Source organism: Lactuca saligna, chromosome 1 (assembly GCF_052625555.1).
Source record: "Lactuca saligna cultivar CGN05327 chromosome 1, ASM5262555v1, whole genome shotgun sequence".
In the NCBI taxonomy this organism is placed as follows: domain Eukaryota; kingdom Viridiplantae; phylum Streptophyta; class Magnoliopsida; order Asterales; family Asteraceae; genus Lactuca; species Lactuca saligna.
Window position 1 is genome coordinate 27,695,527 of NC_136417.1, and position 25,834 is coordinate 27,721,360.

Here is a 25,834-nt window from a genome sequence, read left to right on the forward strand (position 1 = left end):
ACAGGAACATACATTGATTTCTCCCCCGGGATGCATAATTTTGCAAAAAAACGTCCACAACTCCCTCAAATTAAGTCGGATTTTGACGAAATTTTGCGTGGCTCTTTATTAACACGAATAATGTACTTTTCAAAAAAAAAAAAAAAATATATATATGTTTTTGGTCCGTAATTACCCGGATTACCGAAGCTTCGACACTTGTACACACACTACCGAACTTTAACTTTCGAATTGGCAAAAACCCATTGAATGAAAGTTGCTCGAAATCATTGATTTTCCTGGTAAAATTTCTTTTGTGATCGAGAAAATGTGCACGGGTTTTACCGATCAATATGTGATTTCGGCTAACTTTCATCGGGTTGGGTCGACTTTGGTCACCGGGTGGTCTTGTACTTCCGAATTAGCAAAAACCCATTGAATGAAAGTTGCTCGGAAACCTTGATTTACAGGGCAAAATTCCTTTCGTGATCGAGAAAATGTGCACGGATTTCGAGTTACCGAGCAAAATGCGATTTTGGCTAACTTTCACCGCGTCTTGTCGTCTTTGGTCACCTGGTGATCTGGTACTTCCGAATCAGCGAAAACCCATTAAATGAAAGTTGCTCGAAATCATTGATTTGCCTAGTAAAATTTCTTTCGTGATCGAGGAAATGTGCATGGATTTCGAGTTGTCGAGCAAAATATGCTTTTGGCCAGGTTTCATCGGGTTACTCACCGGTAAATCTTGGCCGTATCTAGTCTTGGCCGAGTCGAAAAATCCCAGACGCTATAATTCTATTTAACTCGCCAAAATGAAAGCCGGTTTGGCACGAATTGGACAAGGATAAAGGACCTTACAAAAATAAAACCCGGTGACCGGGCCGTAAGTCACCAACAACGGTGACGCGGCCTCCGATAAGAACACATAACAACCCAAGCTGATGACTTGCGCTTTACTAGGACCACCGATTATACTTTGTTTCCTCGTAAGACGTCAAAAATGCCGAAATAGCAACATATACTCGTTTAATATGGGCAAGCATCGTGTGTAGTGACTTCGACGGTGTTTGATAATTCAAGGCAGCATGTTTCCGGGTAGTAGTTTGATAATTCAAGTCAACATGTTCGAGTGATCAAGGCAGCAAGGCTTGTTTTCAGTTCGTCGTTCGAGAAACACGCACAGCATGTTGTATGAATTAAAGGCGCTCCATAAATCAAAGGCAACACGCCAGCTTTCAGCCGTCGTCCGAGAAAGGCCGCCAACATTTTACTTAAACCAAAGAATCGTTCGTGAAATCAAGGCAACTGGGCAAATTTTAAGTCCTTCGTTCCAAAAAACCAAGCCATCAGGTTCGATATATCAAGGCAACATGGCTTGTTTTTCAGGTCTTCGTTCGAAAAATCAAGGCAACGGGCACTGCTCTCCGCTCGTCATTCGAGATATCAAGACATCATGTTCTAGAAACCAAGGCCACAGGGCTAGTTTTCAGGTCATCGTTCTAAAAATCAAGGCAACAAAAAAGGTAGCAGGCCTAGTTTCAAGCTCATCGTTCAAGAAATCTAAGCAACAAGTTCAAATAATCAGGGCAACAAGGCTAGTTTATAGGTCGTCGCTCGAGAAAACAAGGCAAGATGTTGGGGCGGGCTTCCTTCACGGGTCATTGGGCTTGCCTTCTCGGTGCTCGATGGTAGCTTCGTCGCCATCAAGGCAATGGGGATAGCAATCAGGATTTCGTTTGAGATATCAAGACAACATGCCCTACGGTTCAAGGACACAAGGCTAGTTTTCAGGTCATTGTTCTAAAAGTCAAGGCAACATGTTCAAGCAATCAAGGCAACAGACGTTGATTTGCCCGAGGATGCATAATTTTAAGTATGCGCACGATGTCGGGAGAAATCAACACATCGTGGCTAGTTTTCAGGTCATCGTTCAAGAAACCAAGGCCCCAAACGGCTAGTTTTCAGGTCATCTAGGCAAGTTTTCTAGGCAATGTGCTCCAGTATTCAAGGCAACCATGCATGTTTTGCAGGTTGTCCTTAGTGATATCAAGGAAACGTGTTCCAACAATCAAGGTAACGAGGCTATTTTCCAGGTCGTTGTTTAAGAAATAAAGACAACGGGGCTAGGTTTCGGGACATCGTTCGACATGTCAAGGCAGCGTGTTGGAGAAATCAAGGCAACATGGAACTAGTTAACAAGGCAACGTGGTGGGGGAGGCGTCTTTCAGGGCCATCGTTCGATAAATCTAGGCAACAGGGCTTGTCATCAGGTCATCGTTCGAAAAAACAATTCAACAAGTTCGAGTAATCAAGGCAACATGGCATCTTTTCTGTTCGTCGCTCGGGCAACCAAGGCAACATATTGTGGGTGGGCTTTTTCCATGGGTCTTGTGGCTTGCCTTGTCGGAGCTCGGTGGTTTCTTCGTCTCTATGGTACTCCAAGAGGCTAGTTTTGAGGTCATCGTTCAAAAAATCTAGGCAACAAACCCGAAGAAAACAAGTCAACAGGGCTAGTTTTAAGGTCGTCGTTCCAGAAGTCTAAGCGACAACGCTAGTCATCAGGTCATCGTTCGACAAATTAAGCAACATGTTCGAGGAATCAAGGCAACAAGACTAGTTTTTGGGTCGTAATTCGAGCAATCAAGACAACGCGGATAGCTCCCCGGTTCTCCAAGAGGCTCGTTTTCAGGTCATCGTTCGAAAACCCAAGGCAACAAGCTCAAGAAAACATGGAAACAGGGCTAGTTTCAAGGTCATCGTCCAAGAAATCTAAGCAACAACGCCATTCATCATGTCATCATTCGACAAATCAACGCAACATGTTCGAGGAATCAAGGCGACAAGGCTAGTTTTTGAGTCGTAATTCGAGAAATCAAGCCAACGTGGATTGCTTCTCGGTTTTCCAAGAGGCTAGTTTTCAGGTCATCGTTCAAAAAATCAAGCCAACAAGCTCAAGAAAACAAGGCAACACGACTAGTTTCAAGGTCGTCGTTCAAGAAATCTAAGCCACAACGCTACTCATCAGGTCATCGTTCGACAAATTAAGCAACATGTTCGAGGAATCAAGGCAACAAGACTAGTTTTTGGGTCGTAATTCGAGCAATCAAGGCAACGCGGATAGCTCCCCGGTTCTCCAAGAGGCCCGTTTTCAGGTCATCGTTCACAAGATCAAGGAAACCAAGGTCGTCGTTCAACGAATCTAGGCAGCGATGCTCATCATCGGGTCATCGTTCGACAATTTAAGGCAACATGTTCAAGGAATCAAGGCAACGGTGTTAGTTTCTGGGTCGTCGTTGGAGCTATCAAGGCAACGTGCTGGGGGGGTGCGATTCTTTCACGGGTCTAGGGGCTTGCCTTTTCGATGCTCGCTGGTGGCTTCGGTCTCCATGGTCCCCCCTATATATACATATTGCACGAAGAGCTTGGTGACAGGAACAGACATTGATTTTCCATATCATGCATAATTTTTTGGAACCAGCACGACGTGGGGCAATTTTAGTCGCGATCAGGTTTTTCATCGGTGAAAATGGGCCGCTTGCGAGGATCTCGTCGAGGAGTGGCTGGTCGCGACCTGGTTTCACCAAGCAAACGCAAATCGCGACTTGGATATCACCGGTGAGCTTGGCCGATGGCCTTGCCTTGGCTTTGCCCTTGGTCGTAACAGCCTCGACGTTGCTGGTCGCTCACCCACCTTCGGGAAGCCTGTGGGGCGTCACTCCCACCCTTCCCCTATATATACATATTGCGCAAACAGCTTGGTGACAGGAACACACATTGATTTTCCATATCACGCATAATATTTTGGAACTAGCACGACGTGGGGCAATTTTGGTCGCGATCAGGTTTTTCGTCGGTGAAAATGGGTCGCTTGCGAGGATCTCGTCGAGGAGTGGCTGGTCGCGATTTGGTTTCACCAACCAAACGCAAATCGCGACTTGGATATCACCGGTGAGGTTGGCCGATGGCCTTGCCTTGGCTTTGCCCTTGGTCGTAGCAGCCTCTACGTCGCTGGTCGCCCACCCACCTTCGGGACGCCTGTGGGGCGTCACTCCCACCCTTCCCCTATATATACATATTGCACAAAGAGCTTGGTGACAGGAACATACATTGATTTCCCCCGGGATGCATAATTTTGCAAAAAAACGTCCACAACTCCCTCAAATTAAGTCGGATTTTGACGAAATTTTGCGTGGCTCTTTATTAACACGAATAATGTACTTTTCAAAAAAAAAAAAAAATAATAAATATATGTTTTTGGTCCGTAATTACCCGGATTACCGAAGCTTCGACACTTGTACACACACACTACCGAACTTTAACTTTCGAATTGGCAAAAACCCATTGAATGAAAGTTGCTCGAAATCATTGATTTTCCTGGTAAAATTTCTTTTGTGATCGAGAAAATGTGCACGGGTTTTACCGATCAATATGTGATTTCGGCTAACTTTCATCGGGTTGGGTCGACTTTGGTCACCGGGTGGTCTTGTACTTCCGAATTAGCAAAAACCCATTGAATGAAAGTTGCTCGGAAACCTTGATTTACAGGGCAAAATTCCTTTCGTGATCGAGAAAATGTGCACGGATTTCGAGTTACCGAGCAAAATGCGATTTTGGCTAACTTTCACCGCGTCTTGTCGTCTTTGGTCACCTGGTGATCTGGTACTTCCGAATCAGCGAAAACCCATTAAATGAAAGTTGCTCGAAATCATTGATTTGCCTAGTAAAATTTCTTTCGTGATCGAGGAAATGTGCATGGATTTCGAGTTGTCGAGCAAAATATGCTTTTGGCCAGGTTTCATCGGGTTACTCACCGGTAAATCTTGGCCGTATCTAGTCTTGGCCGAGTCGAAAAATCCCAGACGCTATAATTCTATTTAACTCGCCAAAATGAAAGCCGGTTTGGCACGAATTGGACAAGGATAAAGGACCTTACAAAAATAAAACCCGGTGACCGGGCCGTAAGTCACCAACAACGGTGACGCGGCCTCCGATAAGAACACATAACAACCCAAGCTGATGACTTGCGCTTTACTAGGACCACCGATTATACTTTGTTTCCTCGTAAGACGTCAAAAATGCCGAAATAGCAACATATACTCGTTTAATATGGGCAAGCATCGTGTGTAGTGACTTCGACGGTGTTTGATAATTCAAGGCAGCATGTTTCCGGGTAGTAGTTTGATAATTCAAGTCAACATGTTCGAGTGATCAAGGCAGCAAGGCTTGTTTTCAGTTCGTCGTTCGAGAAACACGCACAGCATGTTGTATGAATTAAAGGCGCTCCATAAATCAAAGGCAACACGCCAGCTTTCAGCCGTCGTCCGAGAAAGGCCGCCAACATTTTACTTAAACCAAAGAATCGTTCGTGAAATCAAGGCAACGGGGCAAATTTTAAGTCCTTCGTTCCAAAAACCAAGCCATCAGGTTCGATATATCAAGGCAACATGGCTTGTTTTTCAGGTCTTCGTTCGAAAAATCAAGGCAACGGGCACTGCTCTCCGCTCGTCATTCGAGATATCAAGACATCATGTTCTAGAAACCAAGGCCACAGGGCTAGTTTTCAGGTCATCGTTCTAAAAATCAAGGCAACAAAAAAGGTAGCAGGCCTAGTTTCAAGCTCATCGTTCAAGAAATCTAAGCAACAAGTTCAAATAATCAGGGCAACAAGGCTAGTTTATAGGTCGTCGCTCGAGAAAACAAGGCAAGATGTTGGGGCGGGCTTCCTTCACGGGTCATTGGGCTTGCCTTCTCGGTGCTCGATGGTAGCTTCGTCGCCATCAAGGCAATGGGGATAGCAATCAGGATTTCGTTTGAGATATCAAGACAACATGCCCTACAGTTCAAGGACACAAGGCTAGTTTTCAGGTCATTGTTCTAAAAGTCAAGGCAACATGTTCAAGCAATCAAGGCAACAGACGTTGATTTGCCCGAGGATGCATAATTTTAAGTATGCGCACGATGTCGGGAGAAATCAACACATCGTGGCTAGTTTTCAGGTCATCGTTCAAGAAACCAAGGCCCCAAACGGCTAGTTTTCAGGTCATCTAGGCAAGTTTTCTAGGCAATGTGCTCCAGTATTCAAGGCAACCATGCATGTTTTGCAGGTTGTCCTTAGTGATATCAAGGAAACGTGTTCCAACAATCAAGGTAACGAGGCTATTTTCCAGGTCGTTGTTTAAGAAATAAAGACAACGGGGCTAGGTTTCGGGACATCGTTCGACATGTCAAGGCAGCGTGTTGGAGAAATCAAGGCAACATGGAACTAGTTAACAAGGCAACGTGGTGGGGGAGGCGTCTTTCAGGGCCATCGTTCGATAAATCTAGGCAACAGGGCTTGTCATCAGGTCATCGTTCGAAAAAACAATTCAACAAGTTCGAGTAATCAAGGCAACATGGCATCTTTTCTGTTCGTCGCTCGGGCAACCAAGGCAACATATTGTGGGTGGGCTTTTTCCATGGGTCTTGTGGCTTGCCTTGTCGGAGCTCGGTGGTTTCTTCGTCTCTATGGTACTCCAAGAGGCTAGTTTTGAGGTCATCGTTCAAAAAATCTAGGCAACAAACCCGAAGAAAACAAGTCAACAGGGCTAGTTTTAAGGTCGTCGTTCCAGAAGTCTAAGCGACAACGCTAGTCATCAGGTCATCGTTCGACAAATTAAGCAACATGTTCGAGGAATCAAGGCAACAAGACTAGTTTTTGGGTCGTAATTCGAGCAATCAAGACAACGCGGATAGCTCCCCGGTTCTCCAAGAGGCTCGTTTTCAGGTCATCGTTCGAAAACCCAAGGCAACAAGCTCAAGAAAACATGGAAACAGGGCTAGTTTCAAGGTCATCGTCCAAGAAATCTAAGCAACAACGCCATTCATCATGTCATCATTCGACAAATCAACGCAACATGTTCGAGGAATCAAGGCGACAAGGCTAGTTTTTGAGTCGTAATTCGAGAAATCAAGCCAACGTGGATTGCTTCTCGGTTTTCCAAGAGGCTAGTTTTCAGGTCATCGTTCAAAAAATCAAGCCAACAAGCTCAAGAAAACAAGGCAACACGACTAGTTTCAAGGTCGTCGTTCAAGAAATCTAAGCCACAACGCTACTCATCAGGTCATCGTTCGACAAATTAAGCAACATGTTCGAGGAATCAAGGCAACAAGACTAGTTTTTGGGTCGTAATTCGAGCAATCAAGGCAACGCGGATAGCTCCCCGGTTCTCCAAGAGGCCCGTTTTCAGGTCATCGTTCACAAGATCAAGGAAACCAAGGTCGTCGTTCAACGAATCTAGGCAGCGATGCTCATCATCGGGTCATCGTTCGACAATTTAAGGCAACATGTTCAAGGAATCAAGGCAACGGTGTTAGTTTCTGGGTCGTCGTTGGAGCTATCAAGGCAACGTGCTGGGGGGGTGCGATTCTTTCACGGGTCTAGGGGCTTGCCTTTTCGATGCTCGCTGGTGGCTTCGGTCTCCATGGTCCCCCCTATATATACATATTGCACGAAGAGCTTGGTGACAGGAACAGACATTGATTTTCCATATCATGCATAATTTTTTGGAACCAGCACGACGTGGGGCAATTTTAGTCGCGATCAGGTTTTTCATCGGTGAAAATGGGCCGCTTGCGAGGATCTCGTCGAGGAGTGGCTGGTCGCGACCTGGTTTCACCAAGCAAACGCAAATCGCGACTTGGATATCACCGGTGAGCTTGGCCGATGGCCTTGCCTTGGCTTTGCCCTTGGTCGTAACAGCCTCGACGTTGCTGGTCGCTCACCCACCTTCGGGAAGCCTGTGGGGCGTCACTCCCACCCTTCCCCTATATATACATATTGCGCAAACAGCTTGGTGACAGGAACACACATTGATTTTCCATATCACGCATAATATTTTGGAACTAGCACGACGTGGGGCAATTTTGGTCGCGATCAGGTTTTTCGTCGGTGAAAATGGGTCGCTTGCGAGGATCTCGTCGAGGAGTGGCTGGTCGCGATTTGGTTTCACCAACCAAACGCAAATCGCGACTTGGATATCACCGGTGAGGTTGGCCGATGGCCTTGCCTTGGCTTTGCCCTTGGTCGTAGCAGCCTCTACGTCGCTGGTCGCCCACCCACCTTCGGGACGCCTGTGGGGCGTCACTCCCACCCTTCCCCTATATATACATATTGCACAAAGAGCTTGGTGACAGGAACATACATTGATTTCCCCCGGGATGCATAATTTTGCAAAAAAACGTCCACAACTCCCTCAAATTAAGTCGGATTTTGACGAAATTTTGCGTGGCTCTTTATTAACACGAATAATGTACTTTTCAAAAAAAAAAAATATATATATATATATGTTTTTGGTCCGTAATTACCCGGATTACCGAAGCTTCGACACTTGTACACACACTACCGAACTTTAACTTTCGAATTGGCAAAAACCCATTGAATGAAAGTTGCTCGAAATCATTGATTTTCCTGGTAAAATTTCTTTTGTGATCGAGAAAATGTGCACGGGTTTTACCGATCAATATGTGATTTCGGCTAACTTTCATCGGGTTGGGTCGACTTTGGTCACCGGGTGGTCTTGTACTTCCGAATTAGCAAAAACCCATTGAATGAAAGTTGCTCGGAAACCTTGATTTACAGGGCAAAATTCCTTTCGTGATCGAGAAAATGTGCACGGATTTCGAGTTACCGAGCAAAATGCGATTTTGGCTAACTTTCACCGCGTCTTGTCGTCTTTGGTCACCTGGTGATCTGGTACTTCCGAATCAGCGAAAACCCATTAAATGAAAGTTGCTCGAAATCATTGATTTGCCTAGTAAAATTTCTTTCGTGATCGAGGAAATGTGCATGGATTTCGAGTTGTCGAGCAAAATATGCTTTTGGCCAGGTTTCATCGGGTTACTCACCGGTAAATCTTGGCCGTATCTAGTCTTGGCCGAGTCGAAAAATCCCAGACGCTATAATTCTATTTAACTCGCCAAAATGAAAGCCGGTTTGGCACGAATTGGACAAGGATAAAGGACCTTACAAAAATAAAACCCGGTGACCGGGCCGTAAGTCACCAACAACGGTGACGCGGCCTCCGATAAGAACACATAACAACCCAAGCTGATGACTTGCGCTTTACTAGGACCACCGATTATACTTTGTTTCCTCGTAAGACGTCAAAAATGCCGAAATAGCAACATATACTCGTTTAATATGGGCAAGCATCGTGTGTAGTGACTTCGACGGTGTTTGATAATTCAAGGCAGCATGTTTCCGGGTAGTAGTTTGATAATTCAAGTCAACATGTTCGAGTGATCAAGGCAGCAAGGCTTGTTTTCAGTTCGTCGTTCGAGAAACACGCACAGCATGTTGTATGAATTAAAGGCGCTCCATAAATCAAAGGCAACACGCCAGCTTTCAGCCGTCGTCCGAGAAAGGCCGCCAACATTTTACTTAAACCAAAGAATCGTTCGTGAAATCAAGGCAACGGGGCAAATTTTAAGTCCTTCGTTCCAAAAACCAAGCCATCAGGTTCGATATATCAAGGCAACATGGCTTGTTTTTCAGGTCTTCGTTCGAAAAATCAAGGCAACGGGCACTGCTCTCCGCTCGTCATTCGAGATATCAAGACATCATGTTCTAGAAACCAAGGCCACAGGGCTAGTTTTCAGGTCATCGTTCTAAAAATCAAGGCAACAAAAAAGGTAGCAGGCCTAGTTTCAAGCTCATCGTTCAAGAAATCTAAGCAACAAGTTCAAATAATCAGGGCAACAAGGCTAGTTTATAGGTCGTCGCTCGAGAAAACAAGGCAAGATGTTGGGGCGGGCTTCCTTCACGGGTCATTGGGCTTGCCTTCTCGGTGCTCGATGGTAGCTTCGTCGCCATCAAGGCAATGGGGATAGCAATCAGGATTTCGTTTGAGATATCAAGACAACATGCCCTACAGTTCAAGGACACAAGGCTAGTTTTCAGGTCATTGTTCTAAAAGTCAAGGCAACATGTTCAAGCAATCAAGGCAACAGACGTTGATTTGCCCGAGGATGCATAATTTTAAGTATGCGCACGATGTCGGGAGAAATCAACACATCGTGGCTAGTTTTCAGGTCATCGTTCAAGAAACCAAGGCCCCAAACGGCTAGTTTTCAGGTCATCTAGGCAAGTTTTCTAGGCAATGTGCTCCAGTATTCAAGGCAACCATGCATGTTTTGCAGGTTGTCCTTAGTGATATCAAGGAAACGTGTTCCAACAATCAAGGTAACGAGGCTATTTTCCAGGTCGTTGTTTAAGAAATAAAGACAACGGGGCTAGGTTTCGGGACATCGTTCGACATGTCAAGGCAGCGTGTTGGAGAAATCAAGGCAACATGGAACTAGTTAACAAGGCAACGTGGTGGGGGAGGCGTCTTTCAGGGCCATCGTTCGATAAATCTAGGCAACAGGGCTTGTCATCAGGTCATCGTTCGAAAAAACAATTCAACAAGTTCGAGTAATCAAGGCAACATGGCATCTTTTCTGTTCGTCGCTCGGGCAACCAAGGCAACATATTGTGGGTGGGCTTTTTCCATGGGTCTTGTGGCTTGCCTTGTCGGAGCTCGGTGGTTTCTTCGTCTCTATGGTACTCCAAGAGGCTAGTTTTGAGGTCATCGTTCAAAAAATCTAGGCAACAAACCCGAAGAAAACAAGTCAACAGGGCTAGTTTTAAGGTCGTCGTTCCAGAAGTCTAAGCGACAACGCTAGTCATCAGGTCATCGTTCGACAAATTAAGCAACATGTTCGAGGAATCAAGGCAACAAGACTAGTTTTTGGGTCGTAATTCGAGCAATCAAGACAACGCGGATAGCTCCCCGGTTCTCCAAGAGGCTCGTTTTCAGGTCATCGTTCGAAAACCCAAGGCAACAAGCTCAAGAAAACATGGAAACAGGGCTAGTTTCAAGGTCATCGTCCAAGAAATCTAAGCAACAACGCCATTCATCATGTCATCATTCGACAAATCAACGCAACATGTTCGAGGAATCAAGGCGACAAGGCTAGTTTTTGAGTCGTAATTCGAGAAATCAAGCCAACGTGGATTGCTTCTCGGTTTTCCAAGAGGCTAGTTTTCAGGTCATCGTTCAAAAAATCAAGCCAACAAGCTCAAGAAAACAAGGCAACACGACTAGTTTCAAGGTCGTCGTTCAAGAAATCTAAGCCACAACGCTACTCATCAGGTCATCGTTCGACAAATTAAGCAACATGTTCGAGGAATCAAGGCAACAAGACTAGTTTTTGGGTCGTAATTCGAGCAATCAAGGCAACGCGGATAGCTCCCCGGTTCTCCAAGAGGCCCGTTTTCAGGTCATCGTTCACAAGATCAAGGAAACCAAGGTCGTCGTTCAACGAATCTAGGCAGCGATGCTCATCATCGGGTCATCGTTCGACAATTTAAGGCAACATGTTCAAGGAATCAAGGCAACGGTGTTAGTTTCTGGGTCGTCGTTGGAGCTATCAAGGCAACGTGCTGGGGGGGTGCGATTCTTTCACGGGTCTAGGGGCTTGCCTTTTCGATGCTCGCTGGTGGCTTCGGTCTCCATGGTCCCCCCTATATATACATATTGCACGAAGAGCTTGGTGACAGGAACAGACATTGATTTTCCATATCATGCATAATTTTTTGGAACCAGCACGACGTGGGGCAATTTTAGTCGCGATCAGGTTTTTCATCGGTGAAAATGGGCCGCTTGCGAGGATCTCGTCGAGGAGTGGCTGGTCGCGACCTGGTTTCACCAAGCAAACGCAAATCGCGACTTGGATATCACCGGTGAGCTTGGCCGATGGCCTTGCCTTGGCTTTGCCCTTGGTCGTAACAGCCTCGACGTTGCTGGTCGCTCACCCACCTTCGGGAAGCCTGTGGGGCGTCACTCCCACCCTTCCCCTATATATACATATTGCGCAAACAGCTTGGTGACAGGAACACACATTGATTTTCCATATCACGCATAATATTTTGGAACTAGCACGACGTGGGGCAATTTTGGTCGCGATCAGGTTTTTCGTCGGTGAAAATGGGTCGCTTGCGAGGATCTCGTCGAGGAGTGGCTGGTCGCGATTTGGTTTCACCAACCAAACGCAAATCGCGACTTGGATATCACCGGTGAGGTTGGCCGATGGCCTTGCCTTGGCTTTGCCCTTGGTCGTAGCAGCCTCTACGTCGCTGGTCGCCCACCCACCTTCGGGACGCCTGTGGGGCGTCACTCCCACCCTTCCCCTATATATACATATTGCACAAAGAGCTTGGTGACAGGAACATACATTGATTTCCCCCGGGATGCATAATTTTGCAAAAAAACGTCCACAACTCCCTCAAATTAAGTCGGATTTTGACGAAATTTTGCGTGGCTCTTTATTAACACGAATAATGTACTTTTCAAAAAAAAAAAAATATATATATATATGTTTTTGGTCCGTAATTACCCGGATTACCGAAGCTTCGACACTTGTACACACACTACCGAACTTTAACTTTCGAATTGGCAAAAACCCATTGAATGAAAGTTGCTCGAAATCATTGATTTTCCTGGTAAAATTTCTTTTGTGATCGAGAAAATGTGCACGGGTTTTACCGATCAATATGTGATTTCGGCTAACTTTCATCGGGTTGGGTCGACTTTGGTCACCGGGTGGTCTTGTACTTCCGAATTAGCAAAAACCCATTGAATGAAAGTTGCTCGGAAACCTTGATTTACAGGGCAAAATTCCTTTCGTGATCGAGAAAATGTGCACGGATTTCGAGTTACCGAGCAAAATGCGATTTTGGCTAACTTTCACCGCGTCTTGTCGTCTTTGGTCACCTGGTGATCTGGTACTTCCGAATCAGCGAAAACCCATTAAATGAAAGTTGCTCGAAATCATTGATTTGCCTAGTAAAATTTCTTTCGTGATCGAGGAAATGTGCATGGATTTCGAGTTGTCGAGCAAAATATGCTTTTGGCCAGGTTTCATCGGGTTACTCACCGGTAAATCTTGGCCGTATCTAGTCTTGGCCGAGTCGAAAAATCCCAGACGCTATAATTCTATTTAACTCGCCAAAATGAAAGCCGGTTTGGCACGAATTGGACAAGGATAAAGGACCTTACAAAAATAAAACCCGGTGACCGGGCCGTAAGTCACCAACAACGGTGACGCGGCCTCCGATAAGAACACATAACAACCCAAGCTGATGACTTGCGCTTTACTAGGACCACCGATTATACTTTGTTTCCTCGTAAGACGTCAAAAATGCCGAAATAGCAACATATACTCGTTTAATATGGGCAAGCATCGTGTGTAGTGACTTCGACGGTGTTTGATAATTCAAGGCAGCATGTTTCCGGGTAGTAGTTTGATAATTCAAGTCAACATGTTCGAGTGATCAAGGCAGCAAGGCTTGTTTTCAGTTCGTCGTTCGAGAAACACGCACAGCATGTTGTATGAATTAAAGGCGCTCCATAAATCAAAGGCAACACGCCAGCTTTCAGCCGTCGTCCGAGAAAGGCCGCCAACATTTTACTTAAACCAAAGAATCGTTCGTGAAATCAAGGCAACGGGGCAAATTTTAAGTCCTTCGTTCCAAAAACCAAGCCATCAGGTTCGATATATCAAGGCAACATGGCTTGTTTTTCAGGTCTTCGTTCGAAAAATCAAGGCAACGGGCACTGCTCTCCGCTCGTCATTCGAGATATCAAGACATCATGTTCTAGAAACCAAGGCCACAGGGCTAGTTTTCAGGTCATCGTTCTAAAAATCAAGGCAACAAAAAAGGTAGCAGGCCTAGTTTCAAGCTCATCGTTCAAGAAATCTAAGCAACAAGTTCAAATAATCAGGGCAACAAGGCTAGTTTATAGGTCGTCGCTCGAGAAAACAAGGCAAGATGTTGGGGCGGGCTTCCTTCACGGGTCATTGGGCTTGCCTTCTCGGTGCTCGATGGTAGCTTCGTCGCCATCAAGGCAATGGGGATAGCAATCAGGATTTCGTTTGAGATATCAAGACAACATGCCCTACAGTTCAAGGACACAAGGCTAGTTTTCAGGTCATTGTTCTAAAAGTCAAGGCAACATGTTCAAGCAATCAAGGCAACAGACGTTGATTTGCCCGAGGATGCATAATTTTAAGTATGCGCACGATGTCGGGAGAAATCAACACATCGTGGCTAGTTTTCAGGTCATCGTTCAAGAAACCAAGGCCCCAAACGGCTAGTTTTCAGGTCATCTAGGCAAGTTTTCTAGGCAATGTGCTCCAGTATTCAAGGCAACCATGCATGTTTTGCAGGTTGTCCTTAGTGATATCAAGGAAACGTGTTCCAACAATCAAGGTAACGAGGCTATTTTCCAGGTCGTTGTTTAAGAAATAAAGACAACGGGGCTAGGTTTCGGGACATCGTTCGACATGTCAAGGCAGCGTGTTGGAGAAATCAAGGCAACATGGAACTAGTTAACAAGGCAACGTGGTGGGGGAGGCGTCTTTCAGGGCCATCGTTCGATAAATCTAGGCAACAGGGCTTGTCATCAGGTCATCGTTCGAAAAAACAATTCAACAAGTTCGAGTAATCAAGGCAACATGGCATCTTTTCTGTTCGTCGCTCGGGCAACCAAGGCAACATATTGTGGGTGGGCTTTTTCCATGGGTCTTGTGGCTTGCCTTGTCGGAGCTCGGTGGTTTCTTCGTCTCTATGGTACTCCAAGAGGCTAGTTTTGAGGTCATCGTTCAAAAAATCTAGGCAACAAACCCGAAGAAAACAAGTCAACAGGGCTAGTTTTAAGGTCGTCGTTCCAGAAGTCTAAGCGACAACGCTAGTCATCAGGTCATCGTTCGACAAATTAAGCAACATGTTCGAGGAATCAAGGCAACAAGACTAGTTTTTGGGTCGTAATTCGAGCAATCAAGACAACGCGGATAGCTCCCCGGTTCTCCAAGAGGCTCGTTTTCAGGTCATCGTTCGAAAACCCAAGGCAACAAGCTCAAGAAAACATGGAAACAGGGCTAGTTTCAAGGTCATCGTCCAAGAAATCTAAGCAACAACGCCATTCATCATGTCATCATTCGACAAATCAACGCAACATGTTCGAGGAATCAAGGCGACAAGGCTAGTTTTTGAGTCGTAATTCGAGAAATCAAGCCAACGTGGATTGCTTCTCGGTTTTCCAAGAGGCTAGTTTTCAGGTCATCGTTCAAAAAATCAAGCCAACAAGCTCAAGAAAACAAGGCAACACGACTAGTTTCAAGGTCGTCGTTCAAGAAATCTAAGCCACAACGCTACTCATCAGGTCATCGTTCGACAAATTAAGCAACATGTTCGAGGAATCAAGGCAACAAGACTAGTTTTTGGGTCGTAATTCGAGCAATCAAGGCAACGCGGATAGCTCCCCGGTTCTCCAAGAGGCCCGTTTTCAGGTCATCGTTCACAAGATCAAGGAAACCAAGGTCGTCGTTCAACGAATCTAGGCAGCGATGCTCATCATCGGGTCATCGTTCGACAATTTAAGGCAACATGTTCAAGGAATCAAGGCAACGGTGTTAGTTTCTGGGTCGTCGTTGGAGCTATCAAGGCAACGTGCTGGGGGGGGTGCGATTCTTTCACGGGTCTAGGGGCTTGCCTTTTCGATGCTCGCTGGTGGCTTCGGTCTCCATGGTCCCCCCTATATATACATATTGCACGAAGAGTTTGGTGACAGGAACAGACATTGATTTTCCATATCATGCATAATTTTTTGGAACCAGCACGACGTGGGGCAATTTTAGTCGCGATCAGGTTTTTCATCGGTGAAAATGGGCCGCTTGCGAGGATCTCGTCGAGGAGTGGCTGGTCGCGACCTGGTTTCACCAAGCAAACGCAAATCGCGACTTGGATATCACCGGTGAGCTTGGCCGATGGCCTTGCCTTGGCTTTGCCCTTGGTCGTAACTGCCTCATTTCATACACCGAAGTCCATTCCTTGATGGGCTTTTACCCAGTAGCCAGACGCCCAGGTCCTAAAGCCGTTTTCTTAGCCGACTTATCAGATCCTATGACTTTATGGGATTATTTTATTCATGGATTCATCGACACCATCTATCTAGAACGCACCAATTTACACTGCATCAGTGAGTTCCCTTCTACTGTGCAAACTATCATCAGAAATTATAAAATACGATTTGCAAAACAGGAAAGAGTATTATTCATTAAAATGCATTCTAGCTATCCAATTTTTGATGAAGACTCTCAACTAATTGTCCCAAGTATTACTTTCGCAAACATGGGAATAAGCAACGACTCAAAACCAACAAAAGATGATCTACCACGAGAATCACCAACACAGGATCATCTAATTTTTGCACTCGCCGGTGTCTATTTAGCATCATCACGTATAGGAAACGGTAAAGATCAAAAGTCAAGAATCAGAGTGAATTACGCTAGTAAAACTTTCATTATCTATTCGTTAACAGACAGTGAAATCACTCCGGAAGCAATGAAAGCAATTGAAACCTTCGAACAACCTTTCGAAAAGTTTTCTCATCAATTAGCTGAATTACCTGCTGATATCAAAAAACAACTTTGTAAACATATTATGCATGCACCAAGACACAATTGCAGTCACTGTTGAGAAAACATAGAAGAAACACCATTCATGGAAGATTAACGATAAAAGAAAACATTATTCAAAAATATGTCTTTTTGGAGGTGGGAGAAAGCAATCATTATTAAAGAAAACACATCATTGAAGACATTATTGAAGACACCCGTCCTTTCAACGTGGAAGGAATTATTATATTGTTATTTTTATGTAATTAAATAGAAGTGTCGGTAGGATAATTATTAAGTGTCGGTTGTATTATTTGTAATGTAACATAAAGTGTGTAACCCTCAATAGTCTAGGGGGCTATAATGTAAATATGTGTGTCGTTTTGCAATCAAACGATTGCAACCCAATTATGTAACCGACTCCTTCGAGCCTATAAATAGGGTCTTGGTCCATATGAAATAAACAAGTTAAGTTTGAGTGTTTAAGACTTGAGTTGATCTCAAAGTTTTTTCTCTGTTGAAATAGTTTGTCTATTTCTGAATAGCAGAGCCCTATCGAAACTATCCACATAAACATTCAATTATTCAACACAATCCATGATCAAGACAATTCAACGTATCAATCAGGTATAATCTTATCTTAATATTCATTTATCCATCATGTTGTTAAAATTTGTATCAGAGCAATTAATCCATCATCATGTTATTGTCCTTTCCATGACCTAATTAATCAATCCATGACCACTTTGAAATCTATAGTTAAATCGGACCCAACCATACCTCTACCCAAAATTCTTCAGATATGGTATGTCTCCATCATTTATCTTCATGTATGGCCCGTATTCACATAATCAACAAAGATACTAGGGCTTAGGGCTATATCTATTTCTTCTCTTCTGGTTGCTAGAAGTTATTAAAGAAAAAGGAAAGCATCTTATTCCAGTCGTTTTCATGTTCTCTTCCGTCGACCACCCTAAGCCCGGTCAAAAAACCCTTCCCGCCAGTAAAAAAAAACCCTTCATCTCACTCACAACGCTGGAGATTAAGGGTTCTGCAACATATTAATCGCCTCCTTCTCTTCTCTCCGTTCCATCTGCCGCCCTCCCTCGTTGTCTCCTTCCATGTTCATCCTTCTACTTCTCCCCTGTTACTTTCTCAAAAGTAACAGTAAAGGTATTTGATTTTGATTCTTCATCAATTAGCGAATATGTTCCCATCAAGTCCCTGGTGGAAGAAACATTCGAGTTACAGACTTAAACAAACACGAATACATAGACTTAGTTGCCGAGCATCGGTTGACCACTGCTATCTGTCCTCAAATAAATGCATTTTTGGAGGGTTTTAACGAATTGGTCCCTCGGGATTTCATATCCATCTTTCATGATAAAGAATTGGAGTTATTAATTAGTGGACTTCCATATATCATCTATGAGCAACTCAAATATTTTGCTTATATTTCTATTTGTTTTTTGTTATTGGTTATTTACACAGCAGTTTGTTTGTTTTTTATTGGATGATATGAGGCGTAATATAGAGTATTCTAGATATAGTGTTGCATCTCCTGTTATTCAGTGGTTTTAGGAAGTTGCTCAAGGCGTAAGTAAAGAAGATAAAGCTCTTCTGATGTAGTTTGTCACTGGTCACCAATCCCTTATGATATGATTATGTGAACTCTACCGATGTTTCTTTGCTTGAATCAGCTATCGGATATAGAAATAGACAATGAATGTTTAAAAAAAATATATATTTTTAGCAACTTCAATCAAGTTCTTTTAATGATGAAGACATTTCTCAGGTTAACAAGCCATATCTTCCATTAGCATCTTGAGAATAATCTTTTAAAACTGGTGTTATCATTGTATCCTCATTTGCATTAATGGTAAATAAACGTTACACTTTTTGGCTAATTTAGTTTTGATAAAATACGTAATGTGTATTATTTTTATACATAACATCTTCAACTGACATTATCAATTTGCTATTCTACCCCTCAGAGTTTTACTCTTGGATGGATTGTTGGTTCATGGCCTTTATTTTGGGCACTTTTCATAAGTTTTCTTCTTGGAACTGCATATTCAATCAATGTAAGTTACATAATCTGAGTATCATATTAAAACTGATCATTCTTCAAATCAAAATAACTAGTGGTAAATTGGTAATTTTAGATGCCAATGTTGAGTTGGAAGAGATTTTCTCTTGTTGCATTAATGTGCATTCTAGCTGTAAGAGTTGTAATACTTCAAATTGTATTTTATCTTCACATTCAGGTAATTACTTTTCTACCCCTTTTACCCTCTAAAATTTTTACGTAACAATTTCTCTGTATTTTTACTAAAAATAAAAAATTCCCTTCAAATTAAAATTTAACCATTTTTCGTATGGTTGACTTTTTAAAAGTCAACGGGAGAGTTCTACTTCTACTCAGTAAAGATGTATCTTTTTTGCTGCGGTTGTTGGTTAAAAAGTGGTACAAAAATATGTAGATTTTCTAAATTTTGCAATCAAACATGGATTAAAATTTATCAGTTTGGCTACAACATTTTCTTTAAGCCTGAGATGCAAGAAACAATAATGCACTTACATTTCTTTCTATTACAACATTGTAGTTTTGAAAAATATATCCAATTAAAGAACTATACTTTGATTACTATCCAAACATTGTTCTTATACTTGAGAACTTCATGCAAATATAGCTCTGTAAAAATTTATTTTTAAAGTATAATTTTATAATAGGAATAAATGAAAGTAAGATACTAGAATAAATTATTACGTTGGTTAATCATGTGATTATGTTTTATGTTGTTAGATCAATAGCAAACGAAGATGAACAGAGTAGGAAGGGTATTTATGGAATCAATAATCAAATAAAGCTAAAGGAATGAGGACGGGTGATTCTGGGGTTCCTTTTTTGACAAACGTTTATTCTTTTCTCTTTGTTCCTTTATTCTCATTAATACTTAAATTGTTTTTTTTAATTTTTATTTTCTTACTGTTTTTTTTAGGTGTGAACAACTCTCTGAACTTATGACAGCTTTTGAATATTTTTGTAATTTAATTGGGACTATGTTAGATGAACTGTATAAAAGGAACTCTGGATTTTTTTTGTAATGTTTCATGTTGGTGTGTACAGAGATTTAGCAGTGTTCACTAATTACAAGAAGAGCATGTCGTTCGATAATGCTATAACCAAGGTACAATACTACAATTGACTTTAGTTTGATGTTGAATTTCCTTTTGCTACTTACTTTAAAATTTTAGTTAATATTGGATTTATTCAACATCATATGTTCCAGGCATTCCTTTATACAAATCATTATACACATTAAGCTACATATGCATCACAGCAGGAGCATCATGCATTCTTTTGATTTTTGTTTTTTACATGATAAATTTGTGATAACAGAAGCTTGAGTCATTAGGTGACTAAATGTTTATTTCCATTTTCCGCCTATGATATGATGCAACTTGGTGTTGTTGGGAAGGTACACATGGCTTCAATCGTCCATTATTTGTGCAAATGACTAAAATACCCTTTTAAATGATGATTGTATTTTTGAAATTTTGTGAATATCCAAATTTTTTAAAATTAGTTTGCCTTGTTTTTACTTTAATTTATTCCCTTTTTACCCTCCATGGTAAAAAGTGATTTGATTAGAGGTTGTGGCGGTTTGTGCTTATGCGTAGAATTGAAAAGAGTTGATAATATGTTGTTTGCAAGGTCATGAAGAATTAACAAAAGTGTCTTGCTATAAAAAGGCAACATATTTCTATTATCAAGCTCATCATAATTTATGGAAAATCATAGTATGCATCAAGCACTATCTGCTTATTATATGATGCATCATAATTTATGACTTGTGAAGTTGGTTATAAACTTTTGGTGGTTAATTGAACCATTTTCAAGTAGCTGATTTTGGGCATGAAAATGTAGAATGTGTTAGGTACAAGCTGGTAGAAAAAGAGTCGACACTGGTTGATGTATCTTCAAGTGGTGTGGTTGCAAAGCTTAAAGCTCCCATGGAGATTGTCAAAGAAGAAATTACTCATGGGTTTCTTTTAACGTTGTACATGTATTATATTTACTTACTATTGGAATGATTATTTGTATTTGATATATTCGTGCGATGAATTATCTTTCTTATTTGCAGTATTTAATTTTGTACCATGAGACTTTTAATGTGTTATTTAGTTTTAAAATTACTAAATCTATCAAAATATATAAATTTTAAAACATTTAAAATTATAACACGAAAAAATGTGTGTCGTCTTTCTTTATGACAGGAGCTTTAATGATACGCAATGCGAATCGTAAATGTGCGTCGTAAGGTTACAACACGCAAATGCGTGTCATCTTCCTTTATGATAGGGCCTTCCTTGATACGCATTGCGTGTCGTAAATGCGTGTTGTAAATAGACAACACACAAAAACGTGTCGTCTTTCGTTATGATATGGCCTTCCTTAACACGCATTTGCGAGTCGTCTGAGCGTTTTACAGCACGCATTACGTGTCGTAAAAGGCGGTTTTTGTAGTACTGCACGAAATATTTTGATACGATGAGTCACATAAAGGTTAAACACAATAAAAACATACAAACATTAAAGAAATTCTTTTTGAATTTTTGTTTGTGAAAAATAAAGACAAAAATAAGAAAAAAAAAATTTTGGAATTTTTTTTTTTGAAAATTAAAGACAAAAATAAGAAAATCTTTTTTGAAAATTTTGTTTTATAAAACTGAAAGCAAAAACAAAATAATAAACAGTTACCAAAGACTTTCGATTCAAAAAGTAGCAACTCCCATAGACACTGTACGTCAAACAACACGTCTCCCCATACAGCGAAGTGTGATATGAACCATTCAAAGGAATTTCAAATGCAAAGGTATGTGAACGCTGGACCATGAACGATTACCTCAGAACACTTCAGAAGTCTTTTGACATCTGTTTATTCACGAAGAGTGAGGAACTGAGTTTGAATCAATCATTCCCAAACCATTCAAAATCCTTATAAATTTTTTCTCATCTAAAGATTTTGTGAATATGTTTGCAAGTTGATCCGCCGTTCTGACAAAATGAACCTTGATATTACCATCTTCGACAAGATCCTTGATAAAATGATAGCGAAGAGCTATGTGTTTTGTCTTTCAATGTTGGACCGGATTATGGTAGATGCGAATGGAACTTTGTGAATCGTAATATTAATTGATCTTCTTCATATTGATTGCATAATCACAAAGTTGGCTTTGAATCCATATGACTTGAGAAGTGCAAGATGTAGTTGCAACATATTTTGCTTTAGCTGTGGAAATCGAAACACATGTTTGTTTCTTCGATTTCTAGCTTACAAGCTTCCCATCCGGTAACTGACATCCACCAATTGTGCTTTTGCATTCCAATTGACACCCACCAAATTCTGCGTCTAAAAGGGCTTGAACAAAAAAATCCTATATGCGAAGGATACCAAAGTTCCAACGACATTGTTCCCTTAAGATAGAGAAAGATGTTCTTCATAACACTAAGATGGGGTTCTCTTGGGTTCGATTGATACCTAACACAATTACATACAACAAACATGATATCAGTTCTACTCGCAGTTAAGTATAACAACGATCCTATCATGATTCGATATGTAGTAAGGTCCGCAGCTTGCTTATCCAACGAAGGATTCAAGCGTTTTCCCATTACCATTGGTAGTTTTAGCTTTATGCTATTCGTTATTTCAAATCTTTCTATCAGGTTTCACGTATATATTTTTTTTTATTGATAAAAATGCCTTCCCTGCTCTGATGAATATGTAAACCCATAAAATTATTTATTTTGCCCATAATGCTCATTTCGAACTTACTTTTCATTAACTCTTCAAATTCCTTCGACAATAAAGGGTTAGTTGAACCAAAAATTATATCATCAACATAAATTTGAACAAGCATCAGGTGATTCCCAACTTTGTTTTGAAATAATATGGGATCAATTGATCCTTGTTTAAATTTAGCAAGTTTCAAAAAATTAGATAAGGTTGCATACCAGGCACGAGGTTCTTGTTTAAACCCATAAATTGCCTTATTGGGAACATAACAATAGTCAGGATACTTATCATTGACGAAACTTGGTGATTGTTCGACATAAACCTTTTCCTCTAATTCTCCATTCAGGAAGGCACATTTTATGTCCATTTGATACATGTCGAAGTCTTTGTGTGATGTATAAGCAAGGGCATTGGAAACGAAGATGCCTGAAGTACATGCAAGATATTAAAGATGGTAAAGTGAAGCCAATCTCGGCATATATTTACACTATATTATCTAAAAACTCATCATATTCTCATTCTTGGGGTGCTTGATACAAGATGTGGTTTTCACATTTGTTCTAATTTGTAGGGGCTAAAAAGAAGTGAGGACGTGGAGCATGGAAGAATGAACTTGATCATGAGAAATATGAGATCTTCACCTGTTACCAAGATTGGAGTTTATAACTTAGTGCTTAGTAATGATATTAGTTTAGATTTCATGAATTGTTTCTACTCGTCAGAAATGATATGAAATATTATTTCTTTTCATGCATTGTTAAGACAAGGTTTTAGATATTCTTTTAGTGATGAGAATGGTTTTATTTCTTCTTTTAAAACTGGTGTATTTTATTTTGAAGCTTTACCTTGTGATGGTTTGTATGAAAGTACGATGTATGTAGACAATTTAGGTAATATTGTATTTCAAATTGATTTCTCTAATGGTATAGACAAAGCATGCTTGTGGCATTGTCGTCTTGGACATGTTAATAAGAAACGCATCGCCCAACTCCAAAAGGATGGAGTATTGGAATCATTTGACTTAAGGTCGGATGATACGTGTGAGTCTTGTTTACTAGGAAAGACGAAAATATCACCTCTTACTTGTTCTTGTGAAAGAGGTGAATGATTGTTGGATCTCATAGACACAGATGTGTGTGGGCCTTTCAGATCTACCACAAGGGATGCAAATCGATTCTATGTGAATTTTACTGATAATTATTGCAGATATGGATATATCTACTTAATCAAGAATAAGTCAGAAATGTTTGAAAAGTTCAAAGAGTTCAAACAAGAAGTCGAGAATCAATTAGGCAAGAAGATCAAGATGCTTAGATCCGATAGAGGCGGTAAGTATCTTAGTATCGAGTTCCACGACTACCTCAAATAATGTGGAATAGTTTCACAATTAACACGTCACAGGACACCACAACTTAATGGTGTAGTTGAGAGATGTAATCGGACCTTGTTGGACATGGTCCGTTCCATGATGAGTCGAGCTTTACTTCCAATCTCATTCTAGGGGTATGCCTTAGATACTGTCACCCAAATTCTTAATCTTGTCCCAACTAAGAAGGTTGCCATAACACCTCGTGAGATGTGGATATAGAAGGTTCCCTCGTTAGCACATATCAAGATTTGGGGTCTGTGAAGCTTTTGTTAGATGAGAGACTCATGACAATATTGAACCTCATAGTGAGAGATGTATTCTCATCGGCTACCCACAAAATTCCCTTGGATATTTGTTCTACAGACCTAGTGACAATGCGGTATTCATAACATGAAGGGGAGTATTTCGCAAGAGAGAACTCATATGCAAAGAGGACAGTAGGAATACAATTGATCTTGAAGAAATTCAAGAGTCAAATGATGAAGGAACCTGTGAAAATGCTAGGGCTCAACCTGAGGAATAAATTCCAGTTGAACCGATTGACGAGTCGTTACCTCTTAGGCGTTCCAGTAGAGTTAGAATGCCACCTGAGTTTTATGGTTTCCATATTACTATAGATGGTGATACGTTTACCCGGATTACCGAAGCTTCGACACTTGTACACACACACTACGGAACTTTAACTTTTGAATTGGCAAAAACCCATTGAATGAATGTTGCTCGAAATCATTGATTTTCCTGGTAAAATTTCTTTTGTGATCGAGAAAATGTGCACGGATTTCGAGTTACCGATCAGTATGTGATTTCGGCTAACTTATCAATCTAACACAAATTACTGTCCATCTAATAAAAAAGATTGTAAATGTTGGATATGTCAAGAAGACGGACACAAAGCCTACGAATATCCAAAAAAGACTAAAAAAGAAAAAGAAACAAACTTATTAAAAATTGCATATGATCTCGGGTATGAACCTATAGAAGACTTAGGAATAGATTCAGATATAGATATTTATGCATATACAACTAATATTGATTCTGATTCAGGTAAATAGTCCTATAAAGAAAGCATTATTGGGTTTAGAACATGAGAGAAACCTCATATCTAACCTATCCAAAGTATACATTGCTAAAGCATATATTGGTATGAAAATACCATCCAAAGTAAACAATGATAAAGTATACAGTGATATGAAAATATCACCAAAGCATACATTGATATGAAAATTCTCATATCATCATTTAAAATATTAAAAGCAAACATCAATCAGCAATTATTCAGGTACCCAAAAGGTGCAAATATTCATTCAGCAGAAATATTGAAATGGAAGCCATCATGAAGCAAGTCAAACACCAGTTCAGACAAAAAGAAGAGCAAGAAGCATCATTAATCAGACAGCTTGAAATAGTCAAACGTGAAAAAGAGCAACTACAACAAACAATACAAATTCTGTCATCTTATTCAGCATCTAAAGAAGAAGCAGCTAGCAGCTCAACAACAAAGCAACCAAAAAAAGAAATTGAAGAAATATCATCCGATGAAAGTCAAACACAAATAGCACTCGAAACAGAAAAACAAACCATGTCGCCAAACCAGGAGGAGTATCCACCACTACAAGCAGATCATATAAATATAAAGAAATGGTACGTAATTTTCAACAGAGAAAACAAAGGAGTATATGACGATTGGAGAATCGCCAATTCATATATTCTTTGAAAAAATATCATTCACAAAAGTTACAGAACGAAAAATGAAGCAGAAACCGCATACAACAAAGCATACAAAGCAGTAATAAAAGATAATGTCGAATGTTCAAAAATAGTTCTCCTAACATCACAAAAACCCATATCCAGCTTCACACCACAAAAACTTGTATCCATCCCAAGATCCCTTAACCAATTAAATGCAAAAGTTGCCCTTGAATCCATTCTATCAACCAAAGAAAAAGAAGCCATGAAAAAACCATCTGCCAAAAAATTTGCCGAATTATGGGACAACCTCATTTCATACACCGAAGTCCATTCCTTGATGGGCTTTTATCCAATAGCCAGACGCCCAGGTCCTAAAGCCGTTTTCTTAGCCGACTTATCAGATCCTATGACTTTATGGGATTATTTTATTCATGGATTCATCGACACCATCTATCTAGAACGCACCAATTTACACTGCATCAGTGAGTTCCCTTCTACTGTGCAAACTATCATCAGA

General features: G+C 41.1%; 1 long non-coding RNA gene across 4 annotated transcripts; it reads left to right on the plus strand.

Annotated features, from left to right (window-relative positions):
- The first annotated feature begins 17,195 nt into the window (after window positions 1-17,195).
- Window positions 17,196-20,605, plus strand: LOC145029960 (uncharacterized). Of its 4 annotated transcripts, XR_013676585.1 has the most exons (6): window positions 17,196-17,628; window positions 18,251-18,334; window positions 18,450-18,539; window positions 18,621-18,722; window positions 19,262-19,646; window positions 20,387-20,605. It is a non-coding gene; the product is annotated as an uncharacterized LOC145029960 (long non-coding RNA). The 4 variants fall into 4 exon arrangements; XR_013676587.1 differs by lacking the exon at window positions 18,621-18,722; XR_013676584.1 differs by lacking the exon at window positions 18,251-18,334.
- The last annotated feature ends 5,229 nt before the right edge of the window (window positions 20,606-25,834 follow it).